Raw genomic sequence first — 18,616 nt, forward strand, 5'->3', positions numbered from 1 at the left:
AATTCCTGGGTTTCAATGAATGATTATTTAATCATCAAAATCAGCAGGACTGCTGATTTTTGTGGGCAATTAAACACTTCAGACCTCATTATGTCTGGCAGAGAGTTCTTGAGGAGTCCAGTGCCAATGGCTCAGGACCAGCTGCCCCAGGCCTGGGAAAGACTGTGGATGTTATCTACCTGGACTTTAGCAAAGCCTTTGACACTGTCTCCCACAGCATCCACCCAGAGAAGCTGGCAGCTCATGGCTTAGACATGGCTTTGCTGGATGCCCGAGCCCAGAGAGCTGTGGTGAATGGAGCTAACTCCAGTTGGCGGCCAGTCACGAGCAGGGTTCGCCAGGGCTCAGTTTTGGGGCCAACCTTGTTTACTATCTCTACCCTGGATGAGGAGATCGAGTGTGCCCTCGCCAAGTTGGGTGGGAGTGTTGATCTGCTCAAGGGTAGGAAGGCTCTGCAGAGGGATCTGGACAGGCTGGATCGATGGCTGAGGCCAATTGTATGAGGATTAACAAGGCCAAGTGCCGGGTCCTGCACTTGGGTCACAACAACCCCATGCAACGCTGCAGGCTTGCGGAGGAGTGGCTGGAGAGCTGCCTGTGGGGAGGAGGACCTGTGGGTGTTGGTTGACAGCCAGCTGGACATGAGCCAGCAGTGTGCCCAGGTGGCCAAGAAGGCCAACAGCATCCCGGCTTGTATCAGGAATAGTGTGGCCAGCAGGAGCAGGGCAGTGATCGTGCCCCTGTACTGGGCACTGGTGAGGCCACACCTTGAATATTGTGTTCAGTTTTGGGCCCCTTCGGTACAAGAGCAACATTGAGTTGCTGGAGCATGTCCAGAGAAGGGCAACAAATCTGGTGAAGGGTCTTTTGAGAAGTGGCTGAGGGAACTGGGGTTGTTTAGCCTGGAGAGGAGGAGGCTGAGGGGAGACCTTTTCACTCTCTACAACTACCTGACAGGAGGCTGTAGTGAGGTGGGTGTTGGTCTCTTCTCCCGAGTTACTAGTGATAGGACGAGAGGAAATGGCCTCAAGCTACGTCAGGGGAGGTTTAGATTGGATATTAGGAAAAATTTCTTTACTGAAAAAGTGTTCAGGCATTGGAACAGGCTGTGCAGAGAGGTGGTGGAGTCACCATCCCTGGAGGTGTTCAAAAAATGTGTAGACATGGCGTTTTTGGGACATGGTTTAGGTTAGGTTTAGGTGTTGGGTTGACGGTTGGACTTGATGATCTTAGAGGTCTTTTCCAACCTTAATGATTCTCTGACACCATTTCTGTTCCCTTAGTTTTTAGACGTCATGATCATGTCTACAGGAACAAAACCACATTTGACCACAGAGGCACTGCCCACAAAATGGTACTAAATTTCCTTCTTTGTTTTATGACCACAAAGGGTTGTCCCAGAAAATGACTGTAAAACCAGCCTGGACCTACCTCCCAGGTAGGTTAAATTGCCACCATCCTCTTTTTCCATTTTCAGCTGCCTCATCCTGCCATAATGTCATTGTCACCAAATACCTCTCTCGCATCACTGTCCCAAATGTGCCCTTTTTTAAAATTTCTATCACTAATTGCTTAACACCAGCTTTTGTAATCTGTATTTTGCCAGCTAACTGAGGATTCTTTGGAAATCAGAGTTAGGAGGACTGTTAAAGACAGGGTAGACAAGACCCTGCCTCTAGCTATGCTTTCATTTCCCATTGGCTCCAGTGGGGCCAGGATGCCACCTTTGATGTCTGAGAATTAAGTACCTACAAGGCATTTTAAAATCTGGGTTGTTGATCCTAAGTGCAGTAAATCCATGGGTATACAAAGAGATGTTGTTTGGACTGAAAATTCATGAAAAGCAGTCACACTTGGAATTTTCTTCCTCACTGAAAAGAATATGACATTTTCTTTTAGCCCTAGCCAGGTGAATGCCATGATTTCTAATCAATCTGGTACACAGTCAGTTTAACCAGTTGTTTTGGGGTGACTCGTTCTGTGCATGCAGAGGTGCTGTAGGGCCATCCCAGTGCTGTTTTTCTTTCCTCAACTAGCAGGCTGAAGACACTGTCAGGGTTTCCCAAAAGACAGTGTCTGGACAGTGTGAATCAAGTTCCTCATATGTGAAATTAAAGCCAGTGGCGTTTTTCTCATCAGGGAGCTATCTGGTGTGCATCATGAATGTAAGGTAGGTGCAACCCTGATCAGGTATCAGGAGACAGGATCGAGACTGGGAATTAAAAAGCTGTCTTTCTTTGCTTCAAAGCTGATGGGGAAAAAAGCTTAAAGGATGAAGACAGTAATCAATCCTGGGAATGTGCTCTGTGGACTTTGGAGAAGTGAGAGTAATTATGCTCTCTAATCTCTTCCTGAAGCCCTTAGCAGTGTGTGACCAGATATTAAATGAGTAATTCAGGAAGAGAGAACATAAAGTAACCATATAAACAAATATTAGGTTTAGTGAGTTTTCTTCTTTTAAAGTTTCTTATTTCTCAGCATGTGGAGCCAGCTACATACCTTCAAACCAGCATCTGCTAAGGCCTTGTCTTGCCTTATGCTGAAATCCCCAAAAGGGATCTTTGGTCCCAGCTTTCGCCTTCGATGCCTGCCTGTAAGGTTCACAACTGCAGCTGCCACTGCTGCAGTTCTGCAGGGCTTGCGGACCCTCACTTGGGCCTGCTGGGGTGGACTGTGATGGGTGAGGCTGGGGCCCGCAGGAGTACCAGCGCTGCGGGTACCGGTGCCTCTGTGCTTGCATCAGCTCCCAGCTGGGGATGGCCAGGCTGTGAGCCTGGGTGCACTGAGCACACCACGCAGCAGCTGAGAAATGCGCTGGACTTCTTCACTTGTATTCCTAATCCAGACAGAGAGCCCAGATATGCCCTTTATAGACTGAGTTACTTTCCCAGCAGCACTGACCTCAGTGTTTACATTTTTGAACAAAACTCTAAATCTCTTTTATTGTCGCCTGAGAGGCAGAAAAAAGCATCTGTGATTATTGCACACATATTCTAAAAGACAATCACTATCATTCACACTGACCAGGGGCTTTCCCATGCATGCTGCTACAAGCGTTTTCCCTCGGGCCCACACATCTTTTGGGTCAGCAGAGGAGGAAGAACCCTATCTTTCCTCTAGCACATTTCACGCTTCCCCTTGCTGTTGTGTTTTCCTGCTTCTCTGAAAAGGGAACAGCCTTTCCTCTTCACATATCTTAGTCTTCAGTAGTCTAAAGTCATCACTAGCCCTGATCCTCCCATGTTGTTATTTATTCCTGTGTAGAATAAACCATGTTTGAAACAGAAGGGAGACTCTCAGGGTGTTCTATGACACAGGTATGATATAGAAAACAATTCATAATCATGGTAAAGAATCTGATGATATGACGTTATCCATGAAGATATGAAAGATAAATGTTTATACACTAATGAGAAAAAATTAATTATTCAAAAGAAAGCACAGTTGGCTTGGGGAAAGATGAGAGGCCTCTGATGAACCCTTACTATCCACTATTTCCAGTTGAACCTGGGAATTTCTCAGTGGAAATTGTTTCATCAGAAAAGAAAAATTTTTCTAAACCAAAACATCACACATAAAAAAGAGGAAACAGACTAATTTTTTGACTTAGAAAAAATAAAAACATTAAAAAAATTTAAAGGTGAAAATTTTTTACCTGCAAAAATTTTACTTGCAAAAACATCTCCTGTACCTAGGCTAGTAGTAATAGTAAAAATATTAAAAATTAAGAAGAGAGGCATTGGAAGATAAAAGCTTTCTAACATTCCAAAAGAAAACAATAGTTTTATTTTCACCTGGGCATTGTACTTTTTTTTTTTTTTCCACATTTCATTCTGGTTTCAGTTAGGACAAATTTTGTAGATGCTTGCAAGTTTTCAAAGGCTAGGAAAATCCATTTCAGTTGCAACAACTAGTAGCCAATTAATTATAAAGTGATCCTTTCCAAGAGAATACCAAAGTGCAAGTTCAGTAATCAAAGAACATTATTTCCTTAGCCTGTGCCAGAATAACACTCCTGGACTTTTTACCTAAAAAACCACCCATTCTTTCTGAAAAAGTCAAAAAAAACAACAAAAAGCCACCATGTATCTCACTATGAGTTGGCAACTGGGAAAGGAGATAATAATTGCATGCTTCAGTAATAACATCAGTAATATTCAGTAATAACATCAGTAATAACAGTTTTACTGTTTGTTACTTCCAACATTTTCATTGAAAATACTGATGATACAAGCCAGGTCCCACCTGTCCCTGGGGACCAGCATGAGCTGGAGTTGCCACCTTTTGCTGTCTTTCAGATGGTTGGTGGTCCACAGACTGTAGATGAAGGAAGCTTTTGCTTCTGTTTGTACTCCTTTATCACACAGTTTCCCCTCCTCTGATACAGGTAAGACAGACTCACCCTTGTTGCTTTGAGTTACTGCTCCCCTTCCCAGAAAAGTTGTGCATCGTTTGGCTGTCACGGAGTTGAGAAAGTCCCTCTCGTGGTGGTAACTGTAAGCAACCATGAACCACATCCCTCACTTCCCCAGTGTGAGGCAGAAAACTCTCCGCTCCAAGACAAGCCTTGTCTACAGGTGCAAAGATTACATACTCTGATGTACTCCTGAAGACAGCTGCTGCCCTTGCATTAAATTCCTTGGAGATAAAACCGAGCTAAGTTCACAGCTTTGGTGCCAAGGGAAGAAAACCTGTGTGCCAGCTAAAGAAGAAAGTGAATGGAGTAGATTCAGTGGAACACTATTAACCTCTCTTTTTTTTTTAACCAGAAATGTTTGAAATTGAGTTAATGATTCTCCTGCTGTTTTAATTTTAAATATTTCCTTTACATCACTGAAAAGAATTCAAAATTTGCACTTAGTAAATCCAGTGTGTGAAAGGTCCTTTGGGCTGGTAATAAGACTTTTGAAGTTGCAGAAATCAGTCTGTGAAAAGACATTCACTGAGTCCATTAATATGGAGTGCATCTTCAAAAGGGAAGGCTGGCTTGGCTACTGGAAAGTAATTGCTTCTCTTCCTCACATGAGACTTTGATCTTTTTTTAATCCAACCATAAACCTTACAAAGCCATTCATAGTAACTGCAATCCTTGAACAGCACACTGACCTTTCATATTTTAAAGATGTAGCCCTAAAAATAACTTCATTTTTAGAAGTAGACTCAGCATTTGCAGTGCTGCAGCACTATCAGTGTGGTTTGTCACTTCTTATTTCAAAAACTTCTCAAGATGAAGGTGGCTTCACGGAGTATGATGAGAGAAGGGCTGTTTATTTTGCCTATTTCTGTGTACTACTCCATACCTTTATTCTCTGTCATCTTATCAAAAACACCATGATCATTTCTTCCTGCCTTCAAAGATACCCTACACTTGCAACTGGGATAAGCATTAAGTGAAGGCTCTGAGAGCCGCTATTTTAGAAGAAAAACAATGCATGGAAAAGATTACTTCAAAAGCTCAAAGGCAACAGGATTCTTCTTTTCTAATTTGGGAAGTTATTAGATATGTCCTTGCTATTGTTAGTAGTGGTAGAAGCTCTGCGTGTTCAAAGACCTCTCAGATGAGGCAAAGGGACATCAGGAGGGATGCTGCTCTAGTGCTGCTAGTTCCACCGCAGGGAAGTCTCCTTTACTAGCAAAGGTTTGGTCATGGTGGAGCTGAGCTCCTGCAAAGCTCCTTCTCCCAACAGCCCAGATGTGACCTGGGTGATAAAGACTGGGGTCAAGGCAGTGTCAGGTGATGTAGCTGTTATACTCACTAATTTTAGATCTTTTCCAGCATACCCTGCAATACCTTTTTCCAACTAAACATCCCTACCACTGGGTCATCTTCCTCTCTCCAGTCTAGGAGCTGACACCATTCCTACCAAGTTTCCAAGCCTCCCTGCTATATTGATGGTTGAGATGAAAACTGACAACAGGCTAGTACAGAAATACAAGGCTTTGTTTGAAACTCTGATTAATTTCTCTCTTTGGAGTGTGGCTTAGTTTTTGGAAACTGAAAACACATGATATCAAAAGCTCAGATCATTTGTAAAATTGTATCAACCTCAGTATTCATTAACAATTTGCAAGTTGTGCAGATCCTGTATGGGCAGATATGATCAGTAAATGAGGTTTCAAGTATTTTCAGTAAAATTCTGTAGGGTTTCAAAAAGGCTGTGAATAATGCTAATTGTGAATACTTTACAGTAATGGCAATGAACAAATAATAAATTTAGTGTTGAGCAAAAGTGTACATTTCTGGACGGACCCATACAGCAATTTTTTTGTAGTGGCAAGGATTTATATAGCTGATGAAATGAAGTAGTTGTGCACAGGCAAAATGAGGAGATACAGTTTCATGTCTTGACTTTGCTAACGCAAAGCCAAGAGATATTTTGGCAAAAGCCCATGTATTTGTGTAGAAAAGGCTTTCAGAAAGAAGGTTTATATAAAATTCTCAAGGACTTTTTGCCTAGAGCTGATAATGGTTGCATTTATGGCTATTACTGTCAAGAAAGCTGCTTTCAAATCAAAATCATTTGAACATGAGGAGAAGGAGCTGAACTGAGTCCAGATGAAAGAAAGGCTGTTTTCAGCAACAAGGCACAGCAAGTATCTGCATTGGTAGACTGATAGCAAAACAGGATAGGAAATCTGCATGGACCTAATAGAGACAAATGAACACTGAATGGAGATTTATTTCTCTCAGGCGCTTCCAAAAGGAAAAGCTTCACATTACTTGCCACACATTGTACATGTCAGAGCTATTAGTGACATCCAGCTGTAGTCAGTTAGGGAGGGCCGGATACCTTATGCTGCTGATGGATCTCTGCCATTGCACACAGCCCGTCCTTTCTCACCCGCTCCCCAGGAAACCTACCACATGTCTTTGGCTTGTTTTTTCTTTTCATCTTTATAGTGCTCTTTCCTGAGTGCTAGACAACCCTGTGAAATATCTGACATAAGTACAACCAGGAGAAAACAACTACTATATTTCCAAAAGCAATAAAAGGACACATGCAGGGATGAGAGGACGGGGGAGAAAGTAGGGACATTTAAATCACCAGGTCACCTCCAGACTCAGAGAACCACTTGATCCGGGCCCCCAGTGCTCTTTGCACCCAGCCTCTCCAACACCCTGGCCACTTGCAGGCTGAGTAGAGGGAACAGCTCAATGGTTTTTGGTTGCACTCCTGAAGCAGTGGTGGTGCCTGGAGGAGCTGTGCCAGGACACGTCCTCTGCAGGGTGCATCGAGCCCTGCCAGCTGCCAGGGCTGGGCCTCAGGCTCCCACCCCTGTGCCTGAGGCCCCTAGACATGAATAACACTGCTGAAAGGGATTTAAAAAGAAAGGCTTAGGCCACTGTAATCAAAAAGCCACCTGAATGAGACCCTCTGATCAGAAAAGAAGATGTGAAAGAAAAACAGCACAAGAAAAGCCCCAGTGGCCAGTTTTTCTCCCACATCAGAAACAAGGGACAACTGAAATAAGCCATCTCAGGTACTTTCTGGTGGTTTAGGTGGTTCAAACAACCTTCCTGAAAAAAAAAAGAAACCCAAAGCCCATTGACCTTGTGGACCAAAAACCTGTGGTGTTGTTGAAATATTCCTTTTACTTGGTCTTCTCGGGTGCTCTGCTGTTTAGTTGCAATGCCCATGTCATTAAGAAAAGATGCAAACATGTCTGGAACAGGGTCTTTTTCTCCAGACTAACTAGATTTACTTGATGTCTCATAAAACAGCCTGTAATAATGCGAATTGAACTGCAGCTTTATCAGAATGACAATTTATGACTTTTCCACATGTATTTTGATATCCTCATATGAACTCTACCTAAGCCTTGGTCTTACAGGATTAAGCTATTTCTTCTATTAAAAGTTATCTGCCTGCCTTCAGGTTAGTTTATGTGCTGACTCTGTTGCCAAGAGTCAAGCTAGGCAAAGCTGAGTAATGCCTCTAGAGAAGTAATAATCATAATTTTCATCATTAGGTATTTAACTCTGTTCAAGTCTCACCTAACAGTTCAGCCATAAACCACAGCCAAAATATCCCCTGTATTTGCAAAGAAACATCCCTTGCCCTGAACGGTTTTTCTGTTACCACAGTGCAAACCATTACTATTGAATTAACTGGAATTGACAGTGCGGAACAAAGGCTGACCTGATCGTTCAGTGTGGAAAGCCAAAACTGCATTTCCTATGTTTGTTTTCACCAAGCTTTTTTCTTTTCCTTTATATGAACCAAATATCAATCCACAGTTCAGTGGCATCTTATAGTCCCCTGCTGTCATTCATAGTTCCAGTGACAGGCAACTCTGAAGGCTGTGATTTTAGCATAGGAACAGTCTTCTTAAAGCAAACAAATCTATGAATTGAAGGGACATGTAAGATTCAGACAAGAAGTTGCCTTGGAAAAAAGCAGTAGACTAAACTGATTCTATGCAAAATTAAAACAGTCCTCCCCCCTGACTACAGCAAAAAGAAAATGCAATGCATGAAAAACAAGTTACAGAAAGATGGGAAAACATGTCACCATGTGGCTACAGCAATACATATTAATCCTAAGCAGTGATGATTCAGATGGAGACAACAGCCTGTATGAGTTAGAAAAGTTTTATCTGAATACATCTAAAATAGGAAAAAGATAATTAAATGCAAATAACAAGGAAATTAAGTGAGAGAGAGCAAAATCATCTGATCACATCCGAACTTTGGGGATATTTAAACCAATTACAAATCTCTGGACTGAGTCCAGCTTCATAGTTAAATCATAAATCTTCACAGGTCCAGAGAAGAAGAAAATTAAGACATTCTGAAATTTTGGGCAGAAAAAAAAAGAAAGAAACGTACCCAATTCAAAGGAAATTTCAAAAACCCAAATCTAAACTGTCAGCCAGACAAATAAATTATTATAGGTTAGCAGATAACCAGGATTATAGAAGTGCCATTTTTTAGCAGATCTGTGGACATGTCCTCTACCCTTGCACCGAAGAGTTGGACAAAAATTATCATTGAACTATAATCCTAAAATGGCAAAACCACTCTAAATGAAAAATATTTCTCGTTTACTCACTTCCAGCATAAGAATAGTTTTAGTTTGAACTACCTCACTGAAGGTTCTCGCACAACCTTTGCACAAAGAAAGCATCAAGCACCCCAGAGATGCTTCCTACCATATCCTTCCTCCCCATCCACCTGAGAGTACTGAGGGAGCTGGCAGAGGAGCTCGCCAAGCCACTCTCCCTCATTTATCACCAGACCTGGTTAACAGGGGAGGTGCCAGATGACTGGAGGCTTGCTGATGTGATGCCCATCTACAAGAAGGGCTGGAAGGAGGATCCGGGAACTACAGGCTGGTCAGCCTGACCTTGGTACCAGGGAAGGTTATGGAGAGGTTCATCTTGAGTGACCTCACTAGGCAAATGCAGGACAACCAGGGGATGAGGCCCAGTCAGCATGGCTTCATGAAAGGCAGGTCCTGCCTTAGCAACCTGATTTCCTCCTAGGACCAGGTGACCCACCTAGTTGATGTTATCTACCTGGACTTTAGCAAAGCCTTTGACACTGTCTCCCACAGCATCCGCCCAGAGAAGCTGGCAGCTCATGGCTTAGACATGGCTTTGCTGGATAAAAAACTAGCTGGATGCCCGAGCCCAGAGAGCTGTGGTGAATGGCGCTAACTCCAGTTGGCGGCCAGTCACGAGCAGGGTTCGCCAGGGCTCAGTTTTGGGGCCAACCTTGTTTACTATCTTTACCCTGGATGAGGAGATCGAGTGTGCCCTCGCCAAGTTGGGTGGGAGTGTTGATCTGCTCAAGGGTAGGAAGGCTCTGCAGAGGGATCTGGACAGGCTGGATCGATGGGCTGAGGCCAATTGTATGAGGATTAACAAGGCCAAGTGCCGGGTCCTGCACTTGGGTCACAACAACCCCATGCAACGCTGCAGGCTCAGGGAGGAGTGGCTGGAGAGCTGCCTGTGGGGAGGAGGACCTGTGGGTGTTGGTTGACAGCCGGCTGAACACAAGCCAGCAGTGTGCCCAGGTGGCCAAGAAGGCCAACAGCATCCCGGCTTGTATCAGGAATAGTGTGGCCAGCAGGAGCAGGGCAGTGATCGTGCCCCTGTACTGGGCACTGGTGAGGCCACACCTTGAATATTGTGTTCAGTTTTGGGCCCCTTCGGTACAAGAGCAACATTGAGTTGCTGGAGCATGTCCAGAGAAGGGCAACAAATCTGGTGAAGGGTCTTTTGAGAAGTGGCTGAGGGAACTGGGGTTGTTTAGCCTGGAGAGGAGGAGGCTGAGGGGAGACCTTTTCACTCTCTACAACTACCTGACAGGAGGCTGTAGTGAGGTGGGTGTTGGTCTCTTCTCCCGAGTTACTAGTGATAGGACGAGAGGAAATGGCCTCAAGCTGCATCAGGGGAGGTTTAGATTGGATATTAGGAAAAATTTCTTTACTGAAAAAGTGTTCAGGCATTGGAACAGGCTGTGCAGAGAGGTGGTGGAGTCACCATCCCTGGAGGTGTTCAAAAAATGTGTAGGTTTAGGAGGCCTGGTGGTGTTGGGTTGACGGTTGGACTTGATGATCTTAGAGGTCTTTTCCAACCTTAATGATTCTATGATTCTATGATTCCATATGTCATAGAGGAATAACCCAAACCTCACAGAATAGATAAAAGCCTTCCTTTTTGGAATGTTCTCATACTAACTTGCTGCATTCAAACAAGAAAAAGAAAGAGAAACCTAGTTACTTTTTTCAAAGCTGTATGCCCATATTTGTACAGAGATGAGTGTTGGTAGCTGTGGCAGTTTAGGTTTCAGTGGTTGTGTGCAACACACAGAAGCAATGCCAGTGGCCATTTATCCAGATGCTGCTGCATGCAACAGCCCTGTACCTCTGCACACACGAGTCTGAACCAGCACAGCTGACGCAAGAGACTGACAACCTTGGCACAGGGCAGGTTAATGCCATACAAGGCTATGACAGGGAGTTGATTTAATTTGGTGGGGTTTCCTATGTGCAGGTTCTCAGATTTTACTTCGAGTTAGTTCTGCACATTGAATCATCATTACCATCAGCTCAAACTGCTGCAAAATACTCTTGTGTTTCAGTGCAGCCAGGTAAATTAGGGAATGATGTATTGGCAATGAACATTTCATTATTCACGTCACTTATAGTTAATCACAGTCATCCTATATATGAGTAAAGATGTAATAAATATCATAGGATGCATCAAATATACTGCAGAAATATTAATCCCAAATACTGATGAGTTTCTTGCGTGAGTTTTTGTCTGATATGCAAAGGTTTAATGAAATATGAGAGTACCTTCCTAACAAGGGATCAGATACTTTTCTATTTTTGAACATAATATTTAGTATTTTCAGTGTTTTGTTAGGATAAACCTACACATCAGACATGCAGAGGGAAAGGAAATAAAATATATGGCTTTGCTCATCTACTTCTACACAAAATATCATAGCCCAGGCATTTGCAAGCAGTACAGGCACAAATGGTGTTCTCTTGGTTTGGGAAGGTGTTTGCTGCCTCATGAAGCAGGAAGCCCATCTGGCTGCTCAAAGATTGTGGAGGAATTTGGATCCTGAGTACCCGGCCTTCAGGAAACATAAGGGGCTGGGTTTCCTATGCCAGCATAGCTACATCATTTCCCTTTCTTTTCTCTCTGTGTCTGCACATTTCTCCAGGCCTGTAGCCATGAGGAGAAAGCAGGGAGCAGCATGGCAAGACAGAGCACTAGCTTCCAGAAGGAAATCCTGCAGAAAACCCACAATGGAAAGATCACATTCTGTCTTCGACCCTTTTCTGCTGAATGGGCTCTTCCTCCAGCAAGCACTGAGCCGCAGTAGTGGAAGGCAGTACCTTTTCATGTCCTATTCCTGTTTCACCTGGCTCAGAGATAGGTCTGAAAACTCTGGGTAGATAATAACATTCTGGTTTCTATCTCTCAGAAAGTTCATATTGACCAAAGGAAGAAACTTTTTTTAAATATTGACTCCACTGTTTCACTGTCACAAAGGAATCTCTAGGATTCTCTTAAGGAAAATAAAGGAGAAAAAACTTTTGGGACTGAATTTAACCAAAGACCATGTTGCAGTGCAGTGACAAGAGAACACGTCACTGGTACACAGTCTCCCAGCTGTGTCACTGCAAACCTTCAACTGATGAGACTACAAGAGCAACAGAAGTACAGACTCTTGAACTGCCTGGAGTGAAGTGGAGATTTGGGAAAGCTCCTGGGAAACTCAGCCTCCAATTTGCCATTGATGGCAAATTCCTGACTTAGAGGAAAAATTGCCAGGATCCATGGTAGGTACTAATAACTGCAGCAGATGAAATCCTTAAACCCTGGGAGGCAAGGTCTCGTAGTCCAAAAGGCCCCTACTACAGTGGATGCTGCTGTTCTTTCTAGAAAGACCCATGGCTATCCTCCATGAAACATCCCCATGCACATATCACACAGAATCACAGACTCACAGGTTGGAAGGGACCTCAGGGATCATCTAGTCCAACCTTCCTAGGAAGAGCGCAGTCTAGACAAGATGGCCCAGCACCCTGCCCAGACGACTCCTGAAGGTGTCCAGCGTGGCCGAGTCAACCACTTCCCTGGGAAGATTATTCCAATGGTGACTGTCCTCACTGTGAATAATTTTCCCCTCGTGTCCAATTGGAAACTCCCCAAGAGCAACTTGTGTCCATTCCCCCTTGTTCTCTCCATGTGACTCCATGTAAAAAGAGAGTCTCCATCTTCTTTGTAGCTGCCCCTCAAGTACTGGTACATGGAGATGAGATCCCCTCGAAGCCTCCTTTTTGCAAGGCTGAACAAACCCAGTTCTCCCAGCCTATCCTCATAGGGCAGGCTTCCCAGTCCTTTGATCATCTTGGTGGCCCTTCTCTGGACCCCTTCCAGCCTGTCTGCATCCTTTTTGTATAGCAGGGACCAGAACTGTACACAGTACTCCAGGTGTGGCCTGACAAGCGCTGAGTAGAGTGGAATAATGACTTCTTTATCTCTGCTGGCAATGCCCTTTTTGATGCAACCCAGCATCCTGTTGGCCTTCTTGGCCGCAGCAGCACACTGTTCGCTCATGTTGAGCTTTCTGTCCACCAGGACCCCCAGGTCCCTTTCCACAGAGCTGCTCTCCAGCCAGGTGGATCCCAGCCCGTGCTGCACTCCCAGATTATGTTTTCCCAGGTGCATGACCTTACACTTGTCCTTGTTGAACTTCATAAGGTTCTTGCTGGCCCACTCTTCCAGCCTATCCAGGTCTTCCTGCAGAGCAGCTCTCCCTTCTGGAGTGTCTACTTCCCCACTCAACTTGGTATCATCAGCAAACTTCATCAGGCTACACTTGATGCCAGTATCCAGATCACTTATAAAGATATTGAGTAACATTGGGCCCAATATCGATCCCTGGGGGACCCCACTAGTGACAGGTTGCCACTTGGAAAAGGAGCTATTTATCACCACCCTTTGGGTGCGGCCCGTCAGCCAGTTCCCCACCCACTGCACAGACCACTTGTCTAGGCCGTAACACATCAATTTCTCCAGGAGGAGACTGTGGGGGACTGTATCAAAGGCCTTGGAGACGTCCAGGTAGACAATGTCCACTGCCTGCCCCATGTCAACCAGGCAAGTCACTTTGTCATAGAAGGCCACCGCGTTTGTCAAGCAAGATCTGCCTTTAGTGAAGCCATGTTGGCTTTTCCCAATCATGTGCTTCATTTGACTTGTGATGGCCCCCAGGAGGATTCGTTCCATAACTTTCCCAGGGATTGAATTAAGACTGATGGGCCTATAGTTACCTGGATCCTCCCTCGAGCCTTTCTTGTAGATAGGGGTAACATTTGCCTTCCTCCAGTCCTCTGGGACACCCCCCGTCCTCCACGACTTCTCGAAGATTGTGGAGAGTGGCCTGGCGATGATGTCAGCCAGCTCTCTCAACACCCTTGGGTGGATGGCATCAGGGCCCAATGATTTGTAGGGGTCAAGCTCCTGTAGTAATTCATATACTAACTCTTCCTTCACTGATAGTCGGTCGGTGCTTGGATCAATCAGCAATTTTGTTCCCAAAGCCTGGGACCCAACAGGGCTGGTAAAGACAGAGGTGAAGAAAGTGCTGAGGACCTCTGCCTTTTCTGCATCGTTGGTGATTGAACTCTCCTTTTCCATTTAACAGTGGGGCTATGCTTTCCTTCTTTTTCTGCCTATGGCTGACATGTCTGAAGAACCCTTTCTTGTTATTTTTCACGTCTACAGCCAGTTTCAATTCGAGCTGGGCTTTTGCTTTTCTAACCGCATCTCTGCACGCTCTGGCAGTGCCCTTGTAGCTCTCGATGGATAATCCTCCACTTCTCCATCTCTGGTATGCTTCCCTTTTGGATTTGAGTAGACCCAGGAGGTCATGGTTGAGCCAAGGGGGCCTCTTGCTCCACTTACTTCCCTTTCCTTTGTAGGGGATAAATTAGCTTTGTGCTTCCAGTAGAGAGTTCTTGAAGAATTCCCAGCACTCACTAGCTCCTTTGTCTTCCATGGAAGCTTCCCATCCAATCCCTCCCAACTGAGCCCTGAGTGAACTGGAGTTTGCTCTTCTAAAATCCAGAACCCTTGTCTTGGAGCTGACCTTCAGCACACTCAGCAGGATCCCGAACTCCACAATATTGTGGTCACTGCAGCCAAGGCTATCACTAACCAAGATATTACAAAGCAGGCTTTCTCGGTTTGTGAATAGCAAGTCCAGCAGCGCCTCCTTCCTGGCTGGCACATCTAACATTTGTATCAGGAAACAGTCCTCCATGCATTCCAGGAACTTGGTGGATGACATGCGAGCTGCCGTATTGTTCTTCCAGCAGGTGTCTGGGTAGTTGAAGTCCCCCATCAGGACCAGGTTCTGTTGGTCAGAAGCTTGCTTTAGTGCCCCAAATATCTCTTCGTCGACTTAATCATCGTGGTTAGGGGGTCGATAGCAGATGCCCACGGTGACGTCCTGCTTGGAGACGACCCCTTTGACTTTAACCCAGAGGCATTCGATAGAGCAGTCGCAATCACCATAGTTGACTTTGATACATTCAAGGTGTTCCTTGATGTAGAGTGCGACTCCTCCACCTCTTATACCCTGCCTGTCCTTACAAAAGAGCCCGTAACTGTCCATTGCGATCCCCCAGTCATTGGAGTTGTCCCACCATGTTTCAGTTACTCCTATGATGTCGTACCCTTCTGAGTGGGCACGGAGCTCCAGTTCCTCCTGTTTGTTACCTAGACTGTGTGCATTTGTATACCTACACTTGAGGTGATTACTCTTCTGTTTCACATCTTGGGAGACAGCTAAGGAACCTTTATCTCCACACTGCTTGGCCTGACTTATTCCCCCGTTGGACGTGCTGGTGTGAGCGTTTTCGCAACGGATCCCACCTCCCAAGTCCTTCAGTTTAAAGCCCACCTCACCAAGTAAGCCAGAGCCTGTCTGAGCTATTCTATAATTAATCTCAGCAATATTAACTTAAGAATAAATTTATGCCAACTATGTAACTAAATGTAGATTCTACGGTCCACAGCAACAGACAACTGTTTAATTTTCAGTGTTTATGATAGAGAAATGGCTAGGCCCTGAAGAGTTAATACATCTATTTTGCTTCTTGCTTGCACTGAAAACCAGATCAGCAGTATTATTACATTCTCTAAATCATCCCAGAGAGACAGCAACAATCTTGTGTAAGAAATTTCCTAACTGGCTGCTTGAGGACAAGTTAACTCTTACTTCAACTCTGTTACCTTTGAGGATGTTTTCCCCACAATGACTTTGATCTTTAATGAACAATGTAGAGTGGAATCAGGAGGAAAAAAATAAAAAGTACCCATTTGACCTGTGCTGCTTGAAGCTGCAGCTATAAAATATATCTTTTTTAAAAAAAATATATTTTGGGAAGATCCATCCAATCTAACTTGAGTCTAAACGACAAAGTTATCTCAGCTTCCCTGTAGGAAGAGACAGGACATTCACTCTATCCCAAAACACACCCATAAGGTGGAATAAACTTCTCTTCCCCTCTACAGACCCAATGACTGTCCCGCTAACTAACATCAGAGGAGATGCAGTTGGTTTCCTGACAAGGAAGGGCCGTTTTGTTTTACTCTGGTTTTGTCATCACTTTCTGGTTAAAAAAAAAAAAAAAGTAATATTCCTCAGCTTTAAGACTGTTTCCTTTTATTTTCTTAAAGTTTAGCTGATGAGTTGCAATGAGTCTTTGTTTCTGAGGAGTAATGGTTTGGGTGTAGAGTATCTTTGAGATATTCTACAGAAACCCATTTTCTGTAGCAGCACACTTTTCAGCAGCATATAACCATGAAGGAGACTTGTTGGTTCTCCTCATGAAGCAAAGCTGTCACTGGGTTCTATACTTGTAAGAAATCATGGCAAGGAGTTGCTCCCGTCCTGCCCAGTTAATAAACATGATATCTAAGAGAGACTTTAATGAAAGTTTGATAAGCATTGGAAGATTTACTTCTTTGCCTGTCTCTGGGTTTGATGGTTCTCTGGAACAGAAATACCAGTTTCATAATTCACACACCTCTTAAGCACAATAAATATTTTCCTTAATCTTAAAAAGCTGGGGGGAGGGAGGATTGTGTTGCTTGGTTTTCAGTTTTGAGGTTTTTTATTTATAAATGTCTTGTCTTTTTTGAAAAGTTTGTGGATGAGGAGGTTGAAATGAGTTAAAATGAATATTTACATAAGTTTGATTCAGTAGTCAGCTTGTTGCTTTTTGTCGCCCTCCATCCCTCACAAAGACTACAGGCTTTATTGCTCTACAGTGTTTTCAGATCTTTGCAGCCCTCACCCTGTCCCTGACTAGTTTATTAGGATTTTAAGATTTTGCTTTCCCAGAGGCAGGTTGCAAAGGTCCTTGTCCATCTAATACTGAAAGGGTTCACAGTTCCCACAAGAGGACATAACAAACCTGCTCTCCTGTTATTTATGGAGAAAAACTGATCAGTCAGGACATGCCTGCGTCCTCTCCGAGCACATTCACAAATCCTAAGGGGCATTTAAACACAAGCATAAATATAAAAATACCTGCACCAGGTGGTCCTTATTCATGGCATGCCACTTGTCATTCTTGACTTTGAAAGCTTTAGTTGGCAGTTCAGTGAGCACCATTTATCCTGTGTGACTCTGTAATAATGAACAGCCAATACTGAAAAACACAACGATTGAAATTTGTCCTCCAAAACAACTCAGTTAAAAACAAAAAACATGCTCCTTTTACTTGAGACACCCCAAAATGGGAGGAAATAAAAGGATACATTGAAAAATATTATTATTAATATAAGCAATGGAGTATACTGTAATAAAATAATTCCAAATCATACTTGATCAAAGGCTTAAAAATGCTTTACCCTGATGCTTGTGCTGACTATATTCTTCTTAGCTTGAAAAATAAAAAAAAGTTTTCCTTTCCAGTTATAAATAGATTTTCAGTAGTAACTAGAGTGGAATAGAGACAAATAATGTGGATGGGGGGTTTTACAGTTAAGTGCTTTTGAAAATCTGAGTAATTGTTGATCTTCTGGTGTATTTAAAATTCTCATTTTTTAAATTAGTTTTATTGAACTATTGAAGTATGTGGTGGGACAATGCTGAAGTGTGTGAGCTACGACTACTGCAGGAGAACGCATACTTGTTAAATTTACAAGCTCTGAGTATACTTTGAGGCAAATTTTGTTATGGTGAAGGTATCTCTTGATCTTTCATGCTAAAGTCTACACTTGGGAGTGACTTAACTTGACCAGACTTCTTTAAACAAGTGTAGCAGATGAGAATCTACATGCTTTGAGCATGCATTTCTTATAAAGCGTGATTCCACATGTTTTCAGGGTATCTCTCACCTGTGGTCTGTCATAATTCTCTCAGAAGAGGAGCAGCTTATTATTAATTTGTGTCTATTTCCACACAGGAAATCTCTTAGGATTTGACCGCAGGAGGAGCCATATGATCGTTGGAGTAAAGCGTCAGGAGCTGTCAGGCAAAATAACGCTGGCTGTATATAGCAGCTTTACTGCAAAATCTTGGACACCTTTCACATACCAGACTCTGGACACCCAAACTGTGGAATAGTCTTTTGATGTCAGGGGACGACAAGGTAAGGCAGCATGTGCACAGCTCGAGGTGTGGGGGCCATTAGTGGGATCTGGTGGGTGCCTTCCAGTCTGGAATAAGAAAACCTGTGTGGCAAATTTCAGAGTCCAAATGGAGACAGAATATAAGGGAAGGTTCAAAGCAAGCATCAGATTTGGCTGCACCTGGAGCAGACTCTCTCCCCCACTATCACTACACTGCCTGTGTACACCCCAGAGATTAAGCTGTTAGGGTCCTAGAGACAGGCGGTATGAAATATCCTCTTCCTTTCCCAGTGTTCACACTTTTTCCCATCCTCACCACAAAGCCATCACCCAATAGCCTACAGACCTTTCTTGGGCATGAGAAGTAGGTCTTGGACTCCCAGGGACAAAAAGCAAATCTATTGATGACAAGCTTAGATTTGATAATAAGGCTACAGGTCTGCATACTGCGGACCCAAGCCTACCTATACAGGCAGCAAAGTTCACTGTATATGCTGTT

Source organism: Phalacrocorax carbo, chromosome 8 (genome assembly GCF_963921805.1).
Source record: "Phalacrocorax carbo chromosome 8, bPhaCar2.1, whole genome shotgun sequence".
Classification (NCBI taxonomy): domain Eukaryota; kingdom Metazoa; phylum Chordata; class Aves; order Suliformes; family Phalacrocoracidae; genus Phalacrocorax; species Phalacrocorax carbo.